Source organism: Macaca mulatta, chromosome 15, assembly GCF_049350105.2.
Source record: "Macaca mulatta isolate MMU2019108-1 chromosome 15, T2T-MMU8v2.0, whole genome shotgun sequence".
In the NCBI taxonomy this organism is placed as follows: domain Eukaryota; kingdom Metazoa; phylum Chordata; class Mammalia; order Primates; family Cercopithecidae; genus Macaca; species Macaca mulatta.
In genome coordinates, this window is record NC_133420.1 from 69,249,115 (window position 1) to 69,267,167 (window position 18,053).

Genomic DNA, 18,053 nt, shown 5'->3' on the forward strand with positions numbered 1-18,053 from the left:
TAATTTCCACGTGTCACGGGAGGAACCCGGTAGGAGGTAACTGAATCATGCCAGTGGGTCTCATGAGATATATTTATTTTATTATTATTATTTATTATTATTATTATTATTATTATTATTATTTTCTGTGATGGCATCTTGATCTATCGCCCAGGCTGGAGTGCAGTGGTGCTATTTCAGCTCACTGCAACCTCTATCTCCATCTCCTCGGTTCAAACAATTCGCCTGCCTTGGCCTCCTGAGTAGCTGGGACTACAGACACCCGCCATGATACCTGGCTGAGTTTTGCATTGTTAATATTAATGGGGTTTCACCATGTTGGCCAGGATGGTCTCCAACTCCTGACCTCAGGTGATCCACTCACCTCGGCCTCCCAAAGTGCTGAGGTTACAGGCATGAGCCACTGTCCCTGGCCCTAATGGTTTCATAAATGGGAGTTCCCCTACACATGCTTTCTTGCCTGTTGTCACGTAAGATGTGACTTTGCTTATCCTTCGCCTTCTGCCATGATTGTGAGGCCTCTCCAGCCATGTGGAACTGTGAGTCCACTAAACCTCTTTCCTTCACAAATTACTCGATGTTGGCTATGTCTTTATTAGCAGCATGAGAACAGACTAATACATTAGGCAATTAATTCATTGTGATATTTGAAGCCCAAAATCTACAGCCTTCTTCTTTGCAACATTCCTTAAACATTAAGCCTTAAGATGGATACAACAATAATTTTGTCCCCATCTCTGTACCATTAGCATTTTGCATGCATCTTCATTTTATTTCCAATCAAGTTCCTCCACAAAGCATAAATCACTAGCCAGAAGCATCACCTGGGAACTTGTTAGAGATGAAGAATCACAGGGTCCACCTCAAATTTACTGAATCAAAATTTATTTTTAACAAGTTCCCAAGTTGATTCATGTGCACATTAAATTTTTGGAAGTACCTTCTTTCAAATTTCACAGTAGTTGTTTTACTTTCTCTTTTCTTTTTTCTTTCTTTCTTTCTTTCTTTCTTTCTTTCTTTCTTTCTTTCTTTCTTTCTTTCTTTCTCTCTTTCTTTTCTTTTTTTTTTTAAGGTTCTATGTGTCTCTCTTCTGGTAAACTAAGAATTTCTTCTGGGCTGAGACTGAGTTTTAAAGGACATTGTTACTTCAACTTTTAGCACAAAACCAAATATATAGTTAGTACTCAGCATAAATTTGTTAAGATGAAAACATAATTGTGAAAAAATTTATGATGCTACAAAAGAAAAAGAAACGTAAACATATACAGAAAAGAGAAAAAAGATTAATATAATACAAAAAAAGGGGCATGTGAAAAATGTAATAGAGATAGAAATTCATTATAAAATACATCATTTTCAGATGAAATTATTATTTTTATTTCCTTCTGTTGCAAAGCAACCTACTACCAGTATTACTTAATACTGCTTGGTTAACTCAAAAATTGGTATTTTGTTTTACACAGAGTTTTAATGTTAAGAAAGTCTTTTAATACATTATAAATATCACAAGCTATTGCCATAGAAACATTAGTATATCATTAGCATATGTGTTTAGTGATTTTTAAACATGTTTGTGAAAGTTACTTAAAAACCCAGGACCAGGTCTATAGCTTTGATAATCCTGATTTAGGGGCCATAGTGCATGACCAGGACCCTTAGTGGAAGATTATGATGCATATCATGTGGGGGAGCCCTTGGCTGTAGATGCAGTTATTCTTTGTTACTGGCTGAATTTTGGTCCCCTAAAAAATATTTGTTGAAATCCGAAAGGGTTAATTTTACGCATCAATTTAACCAAGCTGAGGAATGCCCAGATAGGTGGTAAAACACTGTTTCTTGGAGTCTCTGTGAGAGTGCTTTCAGAAGACATTAGCATTTAAATCCACAGACTGTGTAAAGAAGTTCCCACCCTCACTAATGTGGCAGAACATCATCCAATTCTTTGAGGACCTGAGAATACAAAACATGAAGAATGAATTCTGTATGTTTCTTCTTTAGCTCAGACATCCATCTTCTCCTGTTTTCAAACATTGGAGCTCCTGGTTGTGAGGCCTCCAGACTCTGGACCCCAGTGGTTCTCAAGCATGCACACCAGGAGTGAATTACACCACCAGTTTTCCTGGTTCTCTAGCTTGCAAATGATGTACTATTGAATTTTTTGGCCTCCATAATCACCTGTGCCCAGTTCTCATAATAAATGTCTGTCTATCTACCTATCTCTCTCTCTCTGTCTCTCTCTCTCTCTCTATCTATCTACTGTTGGTTCTGTTTCTCTGGAAAGCCCTGAATAATGCAATGTTCTAACCTCCAGTACCTCAGAATGTAACCTTGTTTGTAAACAGGTTGTTGGTAGGTGTAATTAGTTCAGATGAGGTCATGAGGAAATAAGGTAGTCCCTTAATGCAATGTGGCTGGTGTTCTTAGAAGAAGAAAAGAGAAAGACACATAGGGAGAATCCTGTGTGAAGATGGAGACAGAGACTGAAGTGACATGTTCACAAACCAAGAGATCCCAAGGTTTGTGGCTGTCACCAGAAGCCAAAAGTGAGGCATGAAACAGATTCTCTCTCAGAACTCTCAGAGAGAACCAACCCTGTGAAATCTTAATTTTGACTTCTAGCATACAGAACTATAAGATAATAAATTTCTGTCCTTTTAAGCTACTCAATTTGTAGTACTTTGTTACAGTAGCCCTAGGAGACGAAGACATTGATGTTTGTCTTAAATCAGCTTGTTCTTGTTGTCAGAGACCAGAAGTTCTCAAGCTTTAGTGTATATGACCAAGAACACATTTGCTTGCTTAAGATTTCTAAACTTTATCCTATAACACAGAATCCGTAAGAGTGGGTATTGGCATCTGCTCTTTTCTGATACAGCTGACCTGGGATTACTTTTTAAGGCATAAACTTGCCAGTCTGAAACCTAATAATTATATTCCATTGAAGGTTAATGGGTAACTAAATCTATTAAATTGCTTTATCTTTTTGAATACCACAGCAGTAAGTGAAGTAAGGCTTTGAATCCAGGTCTTTCTAAGTTCAAATTCTATGCAGTCTCTTCATTGTGGCAGAGCTTTTTCTTGAAGGTTATTTTTAGGGAAGGACGGGTATCATTCGTGTCTTAGGTTTGTGAACAAAGAATGTGCATTACACAGAAATTTTCCTGAATAGAGAGATTTTGTTGTTGTTGTTGTTGTTGTTGACGTTTTGTAAGTTGGCTGTAGGAGAAAATGAACAGAGGAGAGTAACTGACATCTTTGGTGAATATCTTGATGAGTTCAAGGGTATATACGTAGGGGACAAAGGAAGAGGGCCAGTCGATGTAACTTAGTTAAAATGAGATATCACCAGAATGGGGTAGGTCCTTAATCCAGTAGGGTAGACCTTTTTCCTCTCCTGTGCACAGAATCTAGCACCACTGTGGCAATATGTAGGATGTGGTAGCATTTGAAAATGTCTGGAGGTAGCATCCTTAGCATGGAATTGGCAATTTCATCAGGAGCACTAACCAAACTAAAATCAGAGATTTCTTCAATTAACATTTAAAGAAATAAATATCAGCCCTATTTCTCATTACTAATATCTAAGCTCAAATGTCACTTCGTCAGAGAGGATATCCTTTATTGCTCTTTCTAAAGGAGCAACTACTGCTGTTATTCTAGCAAAATATCCTTTTGATTTTCTTTATAACTTCTGTCTCTCAAGGGCTCAAAAGTATTTGTGAAATTGTTAAATGAATAATTCAAGGAGCTGGATCAAGAGAGTATAACTGTAGCAGTGAATCTTTATACATTGGGGACACACTGGTATGTGAGATACATAGTCTCTTATTTCATGGGTCCAGGTTGGGGAATTCAAACAAGTGAATGTCCATTAGATAGCATTTCTATCATAAGTGCTATCCTGGTTAATATTGAGTGTCAACTTGACTGGATTGAAAGATACAAAGTCTTATTGCTGGGTGTGTCTATGAGGGTATTGCCAAAGGAGATTAACATTTGAGTCAGTGGACTGGGAGAGGCAGATGAACCTTCAATCTGGGTGGACACCATTTAGCCAGCTGCCAGTGTGGCTAGGACAAAAGCAGGCAGAGGAATGTGGAAGGACTAGACTGGCTAAGTCTTTCGGCCTCCATCTTTCTCCTGTGCTGGATGCTTCCTGTCCTTGAACAACAGACTCCAAGTTTTTCAGCTTTTGAGCTCTTGGACCTACACCAGTGGTTTGCTAGGGTCTTTTGGGCCTTCAGCTACACACTGAAGGCTGCACTGTCAGCTTCCCTAGTTTTGAGGTTTGGGGACTCAGACTGGCTCCCTTGCTCCTCGGCTTGCGGACGACCTATTGTGGGACTTCACCTTGTGATCATGTGAGTCAGTACTCCTTAATAAACTGTCTTTAATATGTACATCCATCCTATTTGTCCCATTCCTCTAGAGAACCCTGACTAATACAAATGCTATAATAAAAGAAATAGAAAAATTCTGTGGCATGCACATAGTTGTGCAGTTAAATCAGACACAGATGGAATCGGAAAAAGAAAACATCCAAGAAATGGAAGACACAAAATGTTTATATATAAGTGAAAAATGTAAGTGTGTGATTGTGACTGAGAGTAAATGTGCATCTGTACATGTGCATTTTGTGGTTATATCAGAGGTGGGATGGGGCATAGCTAGAGAGAATAGGAGGAGATATTCTATCTCAATAGTTAGCAGAGGCATACAGATTATGATAAAAATATTTTTTTTTCATTTACTTGGAAAAGATGAAAAAGTTTGACAATATCAAGTGTTGTAGCAGATGGGGATCAAAGGTATCTTATGTATTTCTGGTCGGAATGTAAATTAGTACAACCATCTTTTAAAAATAGCATTATTTTGTGACAATATTCAGTCATATTTGTTCTGAAAGAAATTTTGGATGCTTCCAAAATTTAAATTCACCATTAAAGAGCAAATGTGTTTTCACCATTGAGAGTGTATAAATGGATGCACCAGAGAAGACTGCACTTATTTAGATGTGTACACTCTCAAACACATTTTATAAAATTTAACAGACTCACACTATATCCAGGCAATTTTAATTTGGGGTACATACCCTCTCCCCCAAAATTCTTGTGTGTATGCAATGGTAGACAAATACAGGTATTTTTATAGCAGTACTGCTCATATGGAAAAATGATAAAATGAGTCACGAAAAGAGGAATAGTATTAATTTAATTATGTACATCTGTGGTCCAGTGAAAGGGTAAAAAATATGCAAGGACCTGTAGTCATGGCAAGTAAATTGTATAAGCTGTGTTGATAATCTTGACTTAAAAGCAGTGGGAAAAAAGGTAAGGAGCAAGGCAAGAAAGATACAATCATCAGATATGATTTGTAGGATTTGGTGACTGATTGGTTATTAGGGGTAAGAAAGGAGTCTAAGTGACTCAACAGGCCAACTCCATTCATGTTGATGCCACTTATTGTGAATTTTAAATACGGAAAGGAAGCCAATTTGGGTGATGGAAAGAGGAGCGATACTAATTTTGAATTGTATTATATAGCATTCATATCACCATTAGCTACTCTTACGTATCCTACAGTCATTTGCAGGAGACTGGGTATTTAATTTTCCTTTGGGTGCTTAGTGGTTTCTTATACTGAAAAAACATATATATTGGCATATTATCTTGGGTTTTTATTTCTACATTCTATTTAAAAGAGAGACACAGACAATCAGCATGGTATCCCTTGCAACATGCCTTAATATTTTTTAAACATAAGAACAGAATGTCTATCCATTTATTTCAAAATAAGAGAATTTGTTTTCTGTTGCTCTTGCCACTGTATATTCATAGATTACTTTTTAAAACTTCCTTAACATTCTTGACACTTCAAAAGAGGATATTATCCCAAGTTAGCACTTAGTTTAATCTGCATATGGGGTGGTTTGTTTTTCTCTTGTTGATCCTTGAAGACTTTCATTTGTCTCTCCCATATGGCAAAAATGGGTACATATTTTGTGAGCATCTGCAAGGCAATATTTAATACCCTCACATTCCTAAGAAATTATGTTCAAGCCGACACATGTTTTCACAACCAATGTGGTTAAAACGTGTAATGTCATTGTGCCTGAACAGAATAAGAATCAATTGTCAGTTTTGTTGAACATTAAAAATGTTATATGCTCTATAATTCATGGTGGACAAGACTGCATATTAATTAATTTATTTCAGCAAATTTATTTTACCATTCAATGATTATTTTTTCCTTTTTGATCCAAATGTTTATTAGGAAAAAGATATATTCAGGATGAATGTTGACATGCAAAATTATATGATATGATATGATATCACAGATGACACCATGAACTTTATGTTTATATCCCATGTTTACACCAGATTTGACTCTAAATTCTTGGGTGCAGCAATGTTGAGATTTTTAACGTTGATAAACAACACACTAATCTCCCTAATGCTTTTTGTTCAAAATATTTTTAACTACATTTGTGATATCACCTTTAGAGTCAAATTATATGCCGCATAAGGAAACAAGTACCATTTCTCTATATTTTTACACCAAAACTATACTGCCTACTGTCAAACACAATATTTTGTTACATTGGCTCTGAGAAAATTGTGATGCTTCCAAAATTTAAATTTATCATTAAAAGACAAATGTGTTTTCACCATTGAGAATATATAATTTGATGTACCACCAAAAACTGCACTCATTTAGATGTATAAATTCTCAAATGCTTTTAACAAAATCTGTTGCATAGCTTTAAATTAATATTTTGTATGCTAAGTGGAATATGATACACATGATATTTCCCCCCAGGAAGTTCTGTACTGTAAATAATGCAGAGATGACTAAACACTGCTGATAAAATCTTAATCTTATTCCTCTAATCTAAGGATCATCATTTTTCTGAAAAGGGCCATACAGTAAATACTTTAGATTCTGTGGGCCATATTGTTTCTTTGACAACTACTCAGTGCTATCATGGGAGCAAGGAAGCAGCTACAGACAATAAGTAAACAAACTGGTATGACTGTGTTCCAATAAAAATTTACAAAAACAGGCAGCAAGGTCTGTGGATCACAGTCTGCCAATCCCTGATTCAATCGATTGTAGTTATCTATTGCTTAGATATAACACAGGCTTTTTACCTTACTTATGAAATTATTAGTAAAATTATGGTATTGAAAGTTCAAGATAAATAAGGAATGTAATGAGCATTACATAGAATATGCACAAAGTTAAATATCATTGGTAGAACTGAGGAAATATCCTCTGTTTGTTGGAAATAAGATTTGAATTCATCTATTCATTCATCCCATAAATATTTATTGAGTGAATAGCAAATATAAGCCCTTATAATAGGAATAGGAGAAACAGTGATGCACAAAAGAAGACATGGTTCTGGTCTAAATAAGCCTGCATTTAATGCTTTGAAGAACATACCTGTGTGCTTTGGGAGAGTATTCACTACCGTGAGAGGTAAAAGATTTAAATTAAGATCACACAGGCTTATTATTATAATTGTTTTTTTGTTTTTTGTTTTTTGTTTTTTTTTTTACCATTTTAGGTCTCCAAATCTCTCCTATCCTAAGTAACAGATTGGACTGTTCATTACAGGAATAAATAAAAAGGGAATAAAAGAGAACAAAATACCATGGAATCAATAACAGAGTTGCAGTATAAGAGTTTATAGAATTTGCTCAAAGTCATGCCTAAAGAGATGATGGCAATCATGGAAATTCATATTGTAGCATTACTTCCCAATAGTGTAGGTTCTAGTCTATTTCAACACAGTTTTGTTCCTAGAGGAAATTAGAAATAAGATGCAGATAACATGTTCCAAGACCCCTAGCAGATGTCTGAAAACATGGATAGAAACCAAATGATATGACTTGAATATATGCCCCACCAAATATATTGAATTGTAATCCCCAGTGCTGGAGGTGGGGCCTGGTGGAAAGTGTTTGTGTCAAGGGGGGCAGATCTCTCCTACCTTGCTGCTGTCCTTGAGATAGTAAGTTCTTGGGAGGTCCGCCTTTTCAGAAATGTGTGGCACCTCCCACACCAACTGTCTTGCTGTCTTGCTCCTGCTCTGGCCATGTGAAATTCCTGCTCCCCATCTGCCCGCTGAAATGATTGCAAGCTTCCTTAGGCCTCTACAGAAGCAGATGCCATCATCATTCTACAGATTCTACAGCCTGTAGAATCATCAGACAATTAAACCTTTCTTATAAGTTACTCAGTCTCAGGTTTTTTTCTATAGCAATGCAAGAAAGGCCTAACACACCTCTATATACCAGTTTATATTTTCTGTAAATATATACCTATTATAAATTAGACTAGGCACAGTAAGAAATAAACAAAACTAATAATCATCATAACAATACTCTGTAATAAAAGTTATTTGAATATGGTCTCTTTCTCAAAATATGATATGACTCTACTTACCCTTCTTGTGATGATATGAGATGATAAAATGCCTAGGTGATGAAATAAAGTGAGGCGGCTTATGTAAGCATTGTGACCTAGCATTAGGCTACATTGATCTTGAACATGAGCACTGCAATCCTGGACAGTTATTCCGATAACCAATGGGGCTACTACAGGATGAACCGGCAGGTAGCATATACAGTGTGGAGACAGTTGACAAAAGGATGATTTATGTGCCAAATGAGAGGAAGTGGAAGTATACAATATTTCACCGTACTACTCAGAATGGCATGCAATTGAGAAATTATGAATCATTTATCTCTGAAATTTTTCAGTTAATTATTTTCAGACCATAGTTGACCATATGTAACTGAAACTGGGGAATACAAAACCACATATGAGTGAGGACTACCGTAATAGTTTCGGAGTATCTACTGTTTACTAAAGATACTACAGTGAGCTCTCTATACATTATCTTCTTAATCCTAAACAATAATCATCTTAAGAGTTTGAAATTATTTTTCACATTTGGCACATGTAGAAGCTAAAGATAAGAAGAAAAAAAAAATATGTTGGTCAACCACGCTAAATATAAGAAAAAAATGTGTTGGTCAATCAACTTGTAAGAACCAAGTCAGATAAGGACTCAAATCTTTCCACCTAACAAATGTGTGCTGCTTTTGTTATAACTTTCATTTTTTCTCTCCGACACAGAGTCTTACTCTGTCTCCCAGACTGGAGGGCAGTGGTACAATCTCGGCTCACCGCAACCTCCGCCTCCTGGGTTCAAGCAATTCTCCTGCCTCAGCCTGCCAAGTCACTGGGATTACAAGCATGCACCACTGCGCTTGGATAATTTTTGTGTTTTTAGTAGAGACAGGGTTTCATCATGTTGGCCAGGATGGTCTCAAACCCCTGACCTCATGGAAAATGCTGGGATTACAGGTGTGAGCCACTTTTGCTATAACTTGATGTGCATAGGAAAACACGTTAATAGGAACATGAGATTATTATAGGTACTATTAGGAAAATTGCAATTAAAACTTTTTTTAATACTTGGCTTGTACCAAACAGCGAACATCATGTCGCTTCTCAACTTTCTGAAAACATTTGCAGGAATATATCTGTTTAAATGTGACTTTTCTATCCTCATTTGCTGGTAGTCTTAATAACTTCTTAGTTACAAGAGTAGAAAATATACTTAATATAAAAGGTTAATATCAACAAGTCATTGTGACTGTCTAGAGAACAATTTACACAGCTATATGCCAGAAAGATTATGCTACTTACTTGCAACAGAATAGTTTTTTTTCTCTGGATTAGAAGCTAATATTTATTAAGATATTGTCTTATTGACAGAGAAAAGCATTTCAGATAAAGATGAACTGATACACCAAATATGAGCATAACTAATAAAAAAAATCTCACTCATCAGATCGAAGGGTTTCATTCAGAACTACTCTTTGTAACCTACATGACCAAAGTTGTCAATTTAAAAATCCTCTGGCTGCAAGACTAAATGCAAAATAAACTTTCCATAAATTCTGTGCTTCTGTTGATAAAGGTATGTCTCATAAAGACATGGGCTGTAATTCTGATAGCCCTATATGTGTATACTGGTTTTGACAGTAAATGGATAATGTATGGTAGGAGCCAGGTTTTTCACTGTTGTTGGAGTAGGAATTTAGAGATAAGAAAGGGAAAGAGTCTGGAATGATGCACATGGTAAGAAGTCACACCAGTTAGAATGGCGATTATTAAAAAGTCAGGAAACAACAGATGCTAGCGAGGCTGTGGAGATATAAGAACACTTTTACACTGTTGGTGGGAATGTAAATTAGTTCAACCATTGTGGAAGACAATGTGGCGATTCCTCAAGGATAAAGAACCAGAAACAGCATTTGACCCAGCAATCCCATTACTGGGTATATACCCAAAGGATTATAAATCATTCTACTATAAAGACACATGCACGCGTATGTTTATTGCAGCACTATTTACAATAGTGGACTTGGAACCAACCCAAATGCCCATCAACAATAAACTGGATTAAGAAAATGTGGCACATATATACCATGGAATACTATGCAGTCATAAGGAAGAATGAGTTCATGTCCTTTGCAGGGACATGGATGAAGCTGGAAGCCATCACCCTCCGCAAACTAACACAGGAACAGAAAACCAAACACGCATGTTCTCACTTATAAGTGGGAGTCAAACAGTGAGAGTACATGGACACAGGGAGGGGAACATCATACATGGGGGCCTGTTGGGAGTGGGGAGAAAGGGGAGGGAGAGCATTAGGACAAATACCTAATACGTGTGGGGCTTGAAACCTAGATGATGCGTTGATAGGTGCAGCAAACCACCATAGCACTTGAATACCTATGTAACAAACCTGCACATTCAGCACACGTATCCCACGAATGAAAGTAAAAATTTTAGATAAAAAAGAAGAGCCGGGCGCAGGGGCTCACGCCTGTAATCCCAGCACTTTGGGAGGCCGAGGCGGGCAGATCACGAGGTCAGGAAATCGAGACCATCCAGGCAAACACGGTGAAACACCGTCTCTACTGAAAAAATACAAAAAAAGTTAGCCAGGCGTGGTGGCGGGAGCCTGTAGTCCCAGGTACTCGAGAGGCTGAGGCAGGAGAATGGTGTGAACCCGGGAGGCGGAGCTTGCAGTGAGCTGAGATCCGGCCACTGCACTCCAGCCTGGGCAACAGAACGAGACTCCGTCTCAAAAAAAAAAAAAAAAAAAAAAAAAAGAAATCCACAGTTTAATACAATAATGTTGAGCCAAGTATTTTTAACTCACACAAAGTAAAATGTATGATCTCTGAAAACTAATAAACTGACAGGAAAAACATTAAACATCATAACTTGCCTCCCATTCCACTCAATGTGAAATTTCTCCAAAATAATCATTTCAGGGTAACCACATCTTTGATTGTAATACTGGTGCTTTAATATGTGGATTTTTCATACAAAGCCAGTAAACTAGCTTATCTGGAATTCAAAAAAAAAAATGATAATCTGACCAATAGCAAAAACTAGCTGTAAGGATTCTTGCAAAAATATTTCATTCATCTCCCACATGGCACCTAAGGCACTTTCCAGAGAAATTTTGACTTTATAAAATTTCCACCTTACTTGCTTATGAATCCTTGCAGAATAAGTAATTCCATTATTCCCACTGTATCAACCTAATAGAATAATGAGCAAAATTCAAGGAGAAAATGCTTTTACTGTACTTAGTGCCAAAGATTTAATAAGTACTCACACTCCAGCCTCTACTGAGAGAAATAATAGAAGCTCCTGCCAGCTTAAGTACATCCTATTGTTATCAGTAAAAAAATTAGGGCAAATCAGTAAAATCTTCATGTTTCCTTCATTATCAAACATCAATGGTTTGATAATTCTATTCTAATAGTAAACCTTGCAATGCTTAATGCCTGTCATCAGTTGTAGCTTTTGTTGCATTGCATATACATAAAACAAAATATTATTTTGATTACATTATATTTTACTTCCTATATTTGCTTTATCTAAAATAAGCTTACTATTTAGATGGTGATATTATTAAAGTATTATTTACCTAGTACAAATTTTTTATTTATTTAAGGCAAATTACATAGAGCACAAATCTCTTTGGACTGTGCTAGGTGTGTCTATAGTGTACACAAAATTTTCAAAATTTAAAATATTTGTATAGAGTCAAGAATAATGCATCATTTTAATATTGTCTCCTTTTGAATACTTCTAATAACTTATTAGATATGTTATTTTCATCAATCTTACTTAGAAATTGTTTTTTCTTGAGCTTTCACCTACAAAGGTAGGTTTCATTGCTTTCATGAATATACTATAATTGAGCTGGTATTTCAAGATCCATTTTGAAGTATAATGAATATTTTCCCAACATAAAACATTTTGCAATATATAACCCAAGAGAAAGAGTTTATCCTCAGTTCCCCTATCGGATTTAACTGAGTATGACTATGAATGACAATGATTTATTTCCAAGGTTTGACAAGCAGCATTGACTGCCTTTTTGTAAGAGATTGGTTATTTGGCTATTCTCTCACAAGGGACTTTTTGCTTCCCAGGGAATTTCGTTTTAAAATGTTTAATTATCTCTATAAGTAAAAAGTTGATAATAATGAAACCGAAAATTAGATCCCCTTGTAAAAATTTCCACTGTCGGAAATTCTGATATTCTCCTAGTGTAGATATTATAAGGATGACTGAAAATAAAAGCAGTTTAGACTTGCCATGGGTTAATTATGGTTAATTGTAAACAATTTAAATCAGGTCATCTTACAGCAGTGGGTATAAGACCAGAATTTTGATTGTTGGAAGGATGAAAAAGAATACAATCCCTACCTGTTAAGGAAGATTACAATCTCGTGTGTAGGAGGGTTCATTTATTTTCTCTCTTTTATACATTTTTTTCTTCCCTGCATGTGTAGCATATAAATTATCTCAAAATCACATTGCAAATGTGGTATGTGTAATTTGTCAAGGTAGGTCAGGTTCAACCTGCGTTCTCTCTTTGTCTTTTATAGGACACCACATATACAGTGTAAAGTAACCTTTAAAAATACCAGTGTATCTACATAATTATCAAATAGCTATGTGTTTTCTCCTTACAAAGCTTCAAGAACTATTAGTTTATAACACTACCCTCTTCTCCCCAAAAATACTTAGGTGTTTTTGAGATACACGTTATTTCCTGAAAAAAGTATAGATTACCATCTAATGCACATTAATGTATTTCTGTATTTGCAGGTAATATAGTTAATCCAAAGTATGGCACAAGGTGTCCATCTGTAATGCACTCCCCCTTTCAAAGCAAGTCTGAGGCATTTCCTTATTGTATAAACTAGTTATCTAGAAAATTGCCATTATTTCAGAAAAGTGCAATTTTTTCAAATTATGTAGGGATTATGTGCTCTTAAGGGTACTTTGAAAATAACGGGTTTTCCAAAGAAAGTCTTAAAAGCATTTATGGGAGTCCAAAAAAAAAGTGCTTTCAGTAAGAGGAAAAACACTTTGATTCTGTTAAATAGAACACCTAAATTATTCTCTATACAGTTTCACTCTGGAAAGCCAGTTTTTTCCTAGTTCTTTTCATTTTCATTCCCATAATTGTCCTTCCTAAGATTATTTTACATAATGTAATTTTGATTACATTAATGGACTGGTTTATAGAAAATATTCAAAAACAGAAAAGGTAATATAAAAGGAAGAAGGAAGGCCAATTGGAAAATTCACCCTATTAGCAGGTTTCAAGTATGAGACCAGCTTTAAAATTTGCATTTATAATTAAATCACTGTTAGAATTCACTGTACAGCAGCACCTTGAAAATGAAAACATAGTTTCAGAGATAACTGTTGGTCTTCATATTAAAACAAAACAAAAGACTTTTAAAATTATTTACTTAATATATTTTGCTTTGGTTTCTGTTATATAATCCTGGACATGAAGAGAAGCCATAAGATTTATAATATCAAAATTTCAAAAATGATCAAATGATTCAGAAATACTCAGAGTTAACTGTATCTTTCTGTTTATAGGAAATCCCTGGGTATCAAAACTGTGGTCTATATTCTTTGTATAAATATTATAAAATATCTTTGGGACATCATTTCAATATAGCATCATTTATATAGACATTAAACAGAAATACTTACAAACCAGTAAATTAATTTTAGAAAAGCAACCTTATAAAAAAAAGAAAAAAAAAGTGAGCTCTGTTATAGTCTCCTTAAAAATTCTAAATTTGATCAATCACTTTTATAATTCAGATAATATCTTTTCCAATCACTTAACTGTGGCTGGAATAAAGTTAAGAAACAGTAAAGTGATAATTAAACTATCTTAAGCTAAAAAGTGTATTTCTGAATACAGAAGGGTAAATAGCAAAATTATCTGCCACTGAGCATCTTTTTCTAATGTTTACATTGATGTGCCATATTTTAAGATTGGAGAGGACTGTTTTTGTGAATGCATAAGAAGTCGCTAACATATTCTGAGATTTTAATGTATTTTTGAGAGTTTAAGAACTTCATACCATTTTGTGCAATGTCTTAAAATGAGTACTGCCATAAAATAGCATGTGTTCAGTACTTTTACATTATTACTAAAATCCTAAAGACAGATGAAACATGTTTGGTGCCAAAAACCTTATGCCATGCGGCTAATATAATTACTAAATTGTTTAAGTGTACTGATTTTGTCATAAATATTTAATCATTTCTTAGACGTACTTTCCCCCTTCTCTTCTTTCTTAACTCACGTTTTACAATCTGTATAGAGGAGGTGTATATGTTTGTATATGTACATATGTGCATAAGAATAACAGGTGTGCTTATAAAAATCAGAAAAGGTAATTTCCTTTTACTCATGATTAATGAAAATGTTCATTAAGTCAGAAACTGAAAATTTACAACTGTTTTGGTAGTATCCCAGTGTAGTTTAGTTATAATATCAGAGGCTAAGTAAAATGTTTGTGACACACACCCACACATATATTATATATATGTAATAAATATATACACATATATATATATGAAATATTTTTTTCTGGTTTTCTTCAGTAGCAATGTAGTTGTGGCAAAGCTTGGTGTTTTCTAATGAAGTGAAAATCAGTAGAAAATAATGAAGTATCCCATAAATCACTACATCATATTCTCAAAATATCAGTTTCTTCATTAATAAAATTGAGATGATAATGCCTGACATAACAGTAGATGTGAGGATCAAATGAGATCAAATTGATGCCTTTTACATGGTAAAAGGCATGGTAAGGGTGTGTTGTAAACTGTCCCATTTCATGAACTGAAACAGACTTTTGCAAAACACAGAAATTGTAATGTTTTTGTTCCTCTGCTCTATTTAAACCCCAAAATTATCACCAGAGAGCTAGAGATCAAGCTAAATGGACTACACACACACACACACACACACACACACGTATGTATGTATGTATGTATGTGTGTGTGTGTGTGTGTATATATATATATATATCAAAAACATAGGTGCTTGGCTGTCATCCAAAACTTGGGTTTTTCAAAAGATGTTTTTGAAAACTTGGATAATGGTAATTCAATTCTATTTATAAAATCATCATAATGTTATTTGTAGCCAGCATTGCTTAGTCATTTGACCTAATCTAGAGTTTAAAACAGAGGTGCTTGTTTGAGCACAGTTACCAAAACTCGGGGGATCTGAACAGTGAAAAATAAGTCAACCTCTGGGAAATTAATGAAAATAAGTTGCTTAATAGCAATTATTGATTGAAAAGTTTAATCATAACTTAAATAGCAACCACCAACCACATGCATACTCTGTATTTCTACATAGTTTGGAAAAGTGATTTCTCTCAATTAAGAATAAGATCAACTAAAATAAAATCACCTGAAAATCAGACTGAAACAATTTACAAATCTAAAAGAGCAATGCATATTTTTTCTTCCGTAAACTTGTGAATTATGTGAATTGGTGGGGGTGAACTGAAATCAGCTGGAAGTTTATAACACCAAATCTATGGGTGTGCCTCATAACAGTCCTAGTGAATTGAAGTGAATACATGTCCTAGATGTGTGTGATTTGTGTGATAAGCAGGTGATAAGCCGGTGTAAAATTTGGGTTATACTCAAACTGTTTCCTAATACATAAATCTTATTGGAAAAAACATTCATGTTTCAAAATCAGCATTATAGCAGAGCTAACCGAAGTTGGAATACCTACCGAGATAATAATTTGTCTACTTCCTCCCTTACCCACCTTCTGAAAGGTAGCAAAATTCAATGTTAATACTAACTGGAAGGATTTAGTTATGTGACTCAATGCAGAAAAACAGATAGAAACTCTGTTGGAATGCAAACGTAACATTCATGGTAGAAATGATTAAAACTGCCAAACAATCAATTCAGCCAGTCTGTAGAGAAGAAATGCCTGCATCCTGAAGTTAGAGTATTAAAAGGATGCTGGAGATTCACATTTTTGCAAAACCATAAACCTAGAATTATAGAAATCTGTCTGACTGAAAATCCTGACTTTTTTTCCCATTAAATCAGTGACTATAAAAAATTTGTGGTTCTCTTGATGATTTAATGACTGCAATCTAAAAAAGACATTAATGCTTAGTTTGGCCTCCCCTATTGTCTGAATGAAGCATAGTATTATTGTGGCACAGAAGAGATTTATACTTCTAAAGGCCCTGCTATTCAACACATATACTATGAATAACAGAGTCCTCCTAAAAGTTTTACATTCTGGATAAGACAAGAAGCTGATTATAAAATATAGAAGTTTTGGATTTTTTTAAATTAAAAATTGACTCCAACTTTATCCAATCAGAACTGTTGAATGTCTATGACAATTGAATGATAAACACAGACTTCCTTCTTAGAGAAATTTAATTTCTATGAACTCTAGACTCTTTTGCATTATAATTATTGTAATTAACAAACAACCCTAACAATAATGATTTTTCATTCAGTGCTCAAAACATTTCTCAATTCTATTATTCTTATTTGAAATGAAGTTTCCAGCAATATATCCATAAGGATTAACTCACTGAAGTTCAATGAGTTGCATTGCCTGAAAAATTTATTTCACTCTTCCCTTATTCTCAGCATTTTTCTTTTTTTTTGGCTTTCTGGGGAAGTCTGTGCAATGAAAGATCTTGTTTTTACTAAGTGTGTTTCTGAATTATTTCTGACTCACAGCTGACTTATCTATTTTTCAAAAAATATACAATATTTTAATATATACTTTATAATTTTATTTATAATATATATTTTATATGTACTTATATATTTAAATATTATGCACTCATAATATATAGTTTAAACATATATTTTATTTTAAATTTAATGTAATATATTATATATAATATATAAAAATTAATATATGATTTATATATGTTATATATAAAATATGTATTTAATATATATTTAAAAAACAAGTGGAAAGTGCTGAGAGGTTGGTGGATGTCTTTCTTTTAGTAGGTATTTTTGCAGGACTAAGGAATCTAGTAATTGAGGCATCTGTTTAGAACAGGTCACAATGGCTGGAGTTTGACCAGGATTCCAGCCCAGTGTCAACAGCAAAGTTGAGACAATTGTTCCAGATTGCATGTTAACCAACCGATGGTATTTTAGTTTGGCTGTAAAAAGAAATTTCAGATTGTCTTGTCTGTGTATGTGTACAATACAGCGGTTGTTAAAATATACATTTTCTTTTAACCTATGACTTAATTTACAGAATTGAAGCTGAATAATCTCTATGTTGCTGCTTAATTTTAAACAAGAAAACCATTATTACTAAAACACAAAAACAAAATGGCCAATTACATTGGCCTTTTAAATTTTTAAAGTTTTATTTCATCACTAATAAAATAACTCATCTCAGAAATACTGTATCCTACTTGGTAAATAAGTTAATAAGAAAAAATAATAAATGTATGTGGTTATTAAATAAATATTAACATATTTTTAGATAAAAATATTATTGGTTTAACCATACCTAATCTTTGTATATGTAAATCATAATTTTTTGAATACTCAAGAATAAGAGTTATGTCTTGAAAAAGTCACATGAAACAAAA

At 34.3% G+C, this 18,053-nt stretch overlaps 1 long non-coding RNA gene across 1 annotated transcript in view; it reads left to right on the forward strand.

Moving 5' to 3' along the window:
• LOC144334808 (uncharacterized) overlaps window positions 1–18,053 on the forward strand; it is an 816,293-nt gene that overhangs the window by 669,961 nt on the left and 128,279 nt on the right. The window lies entirely within an intron of this gene.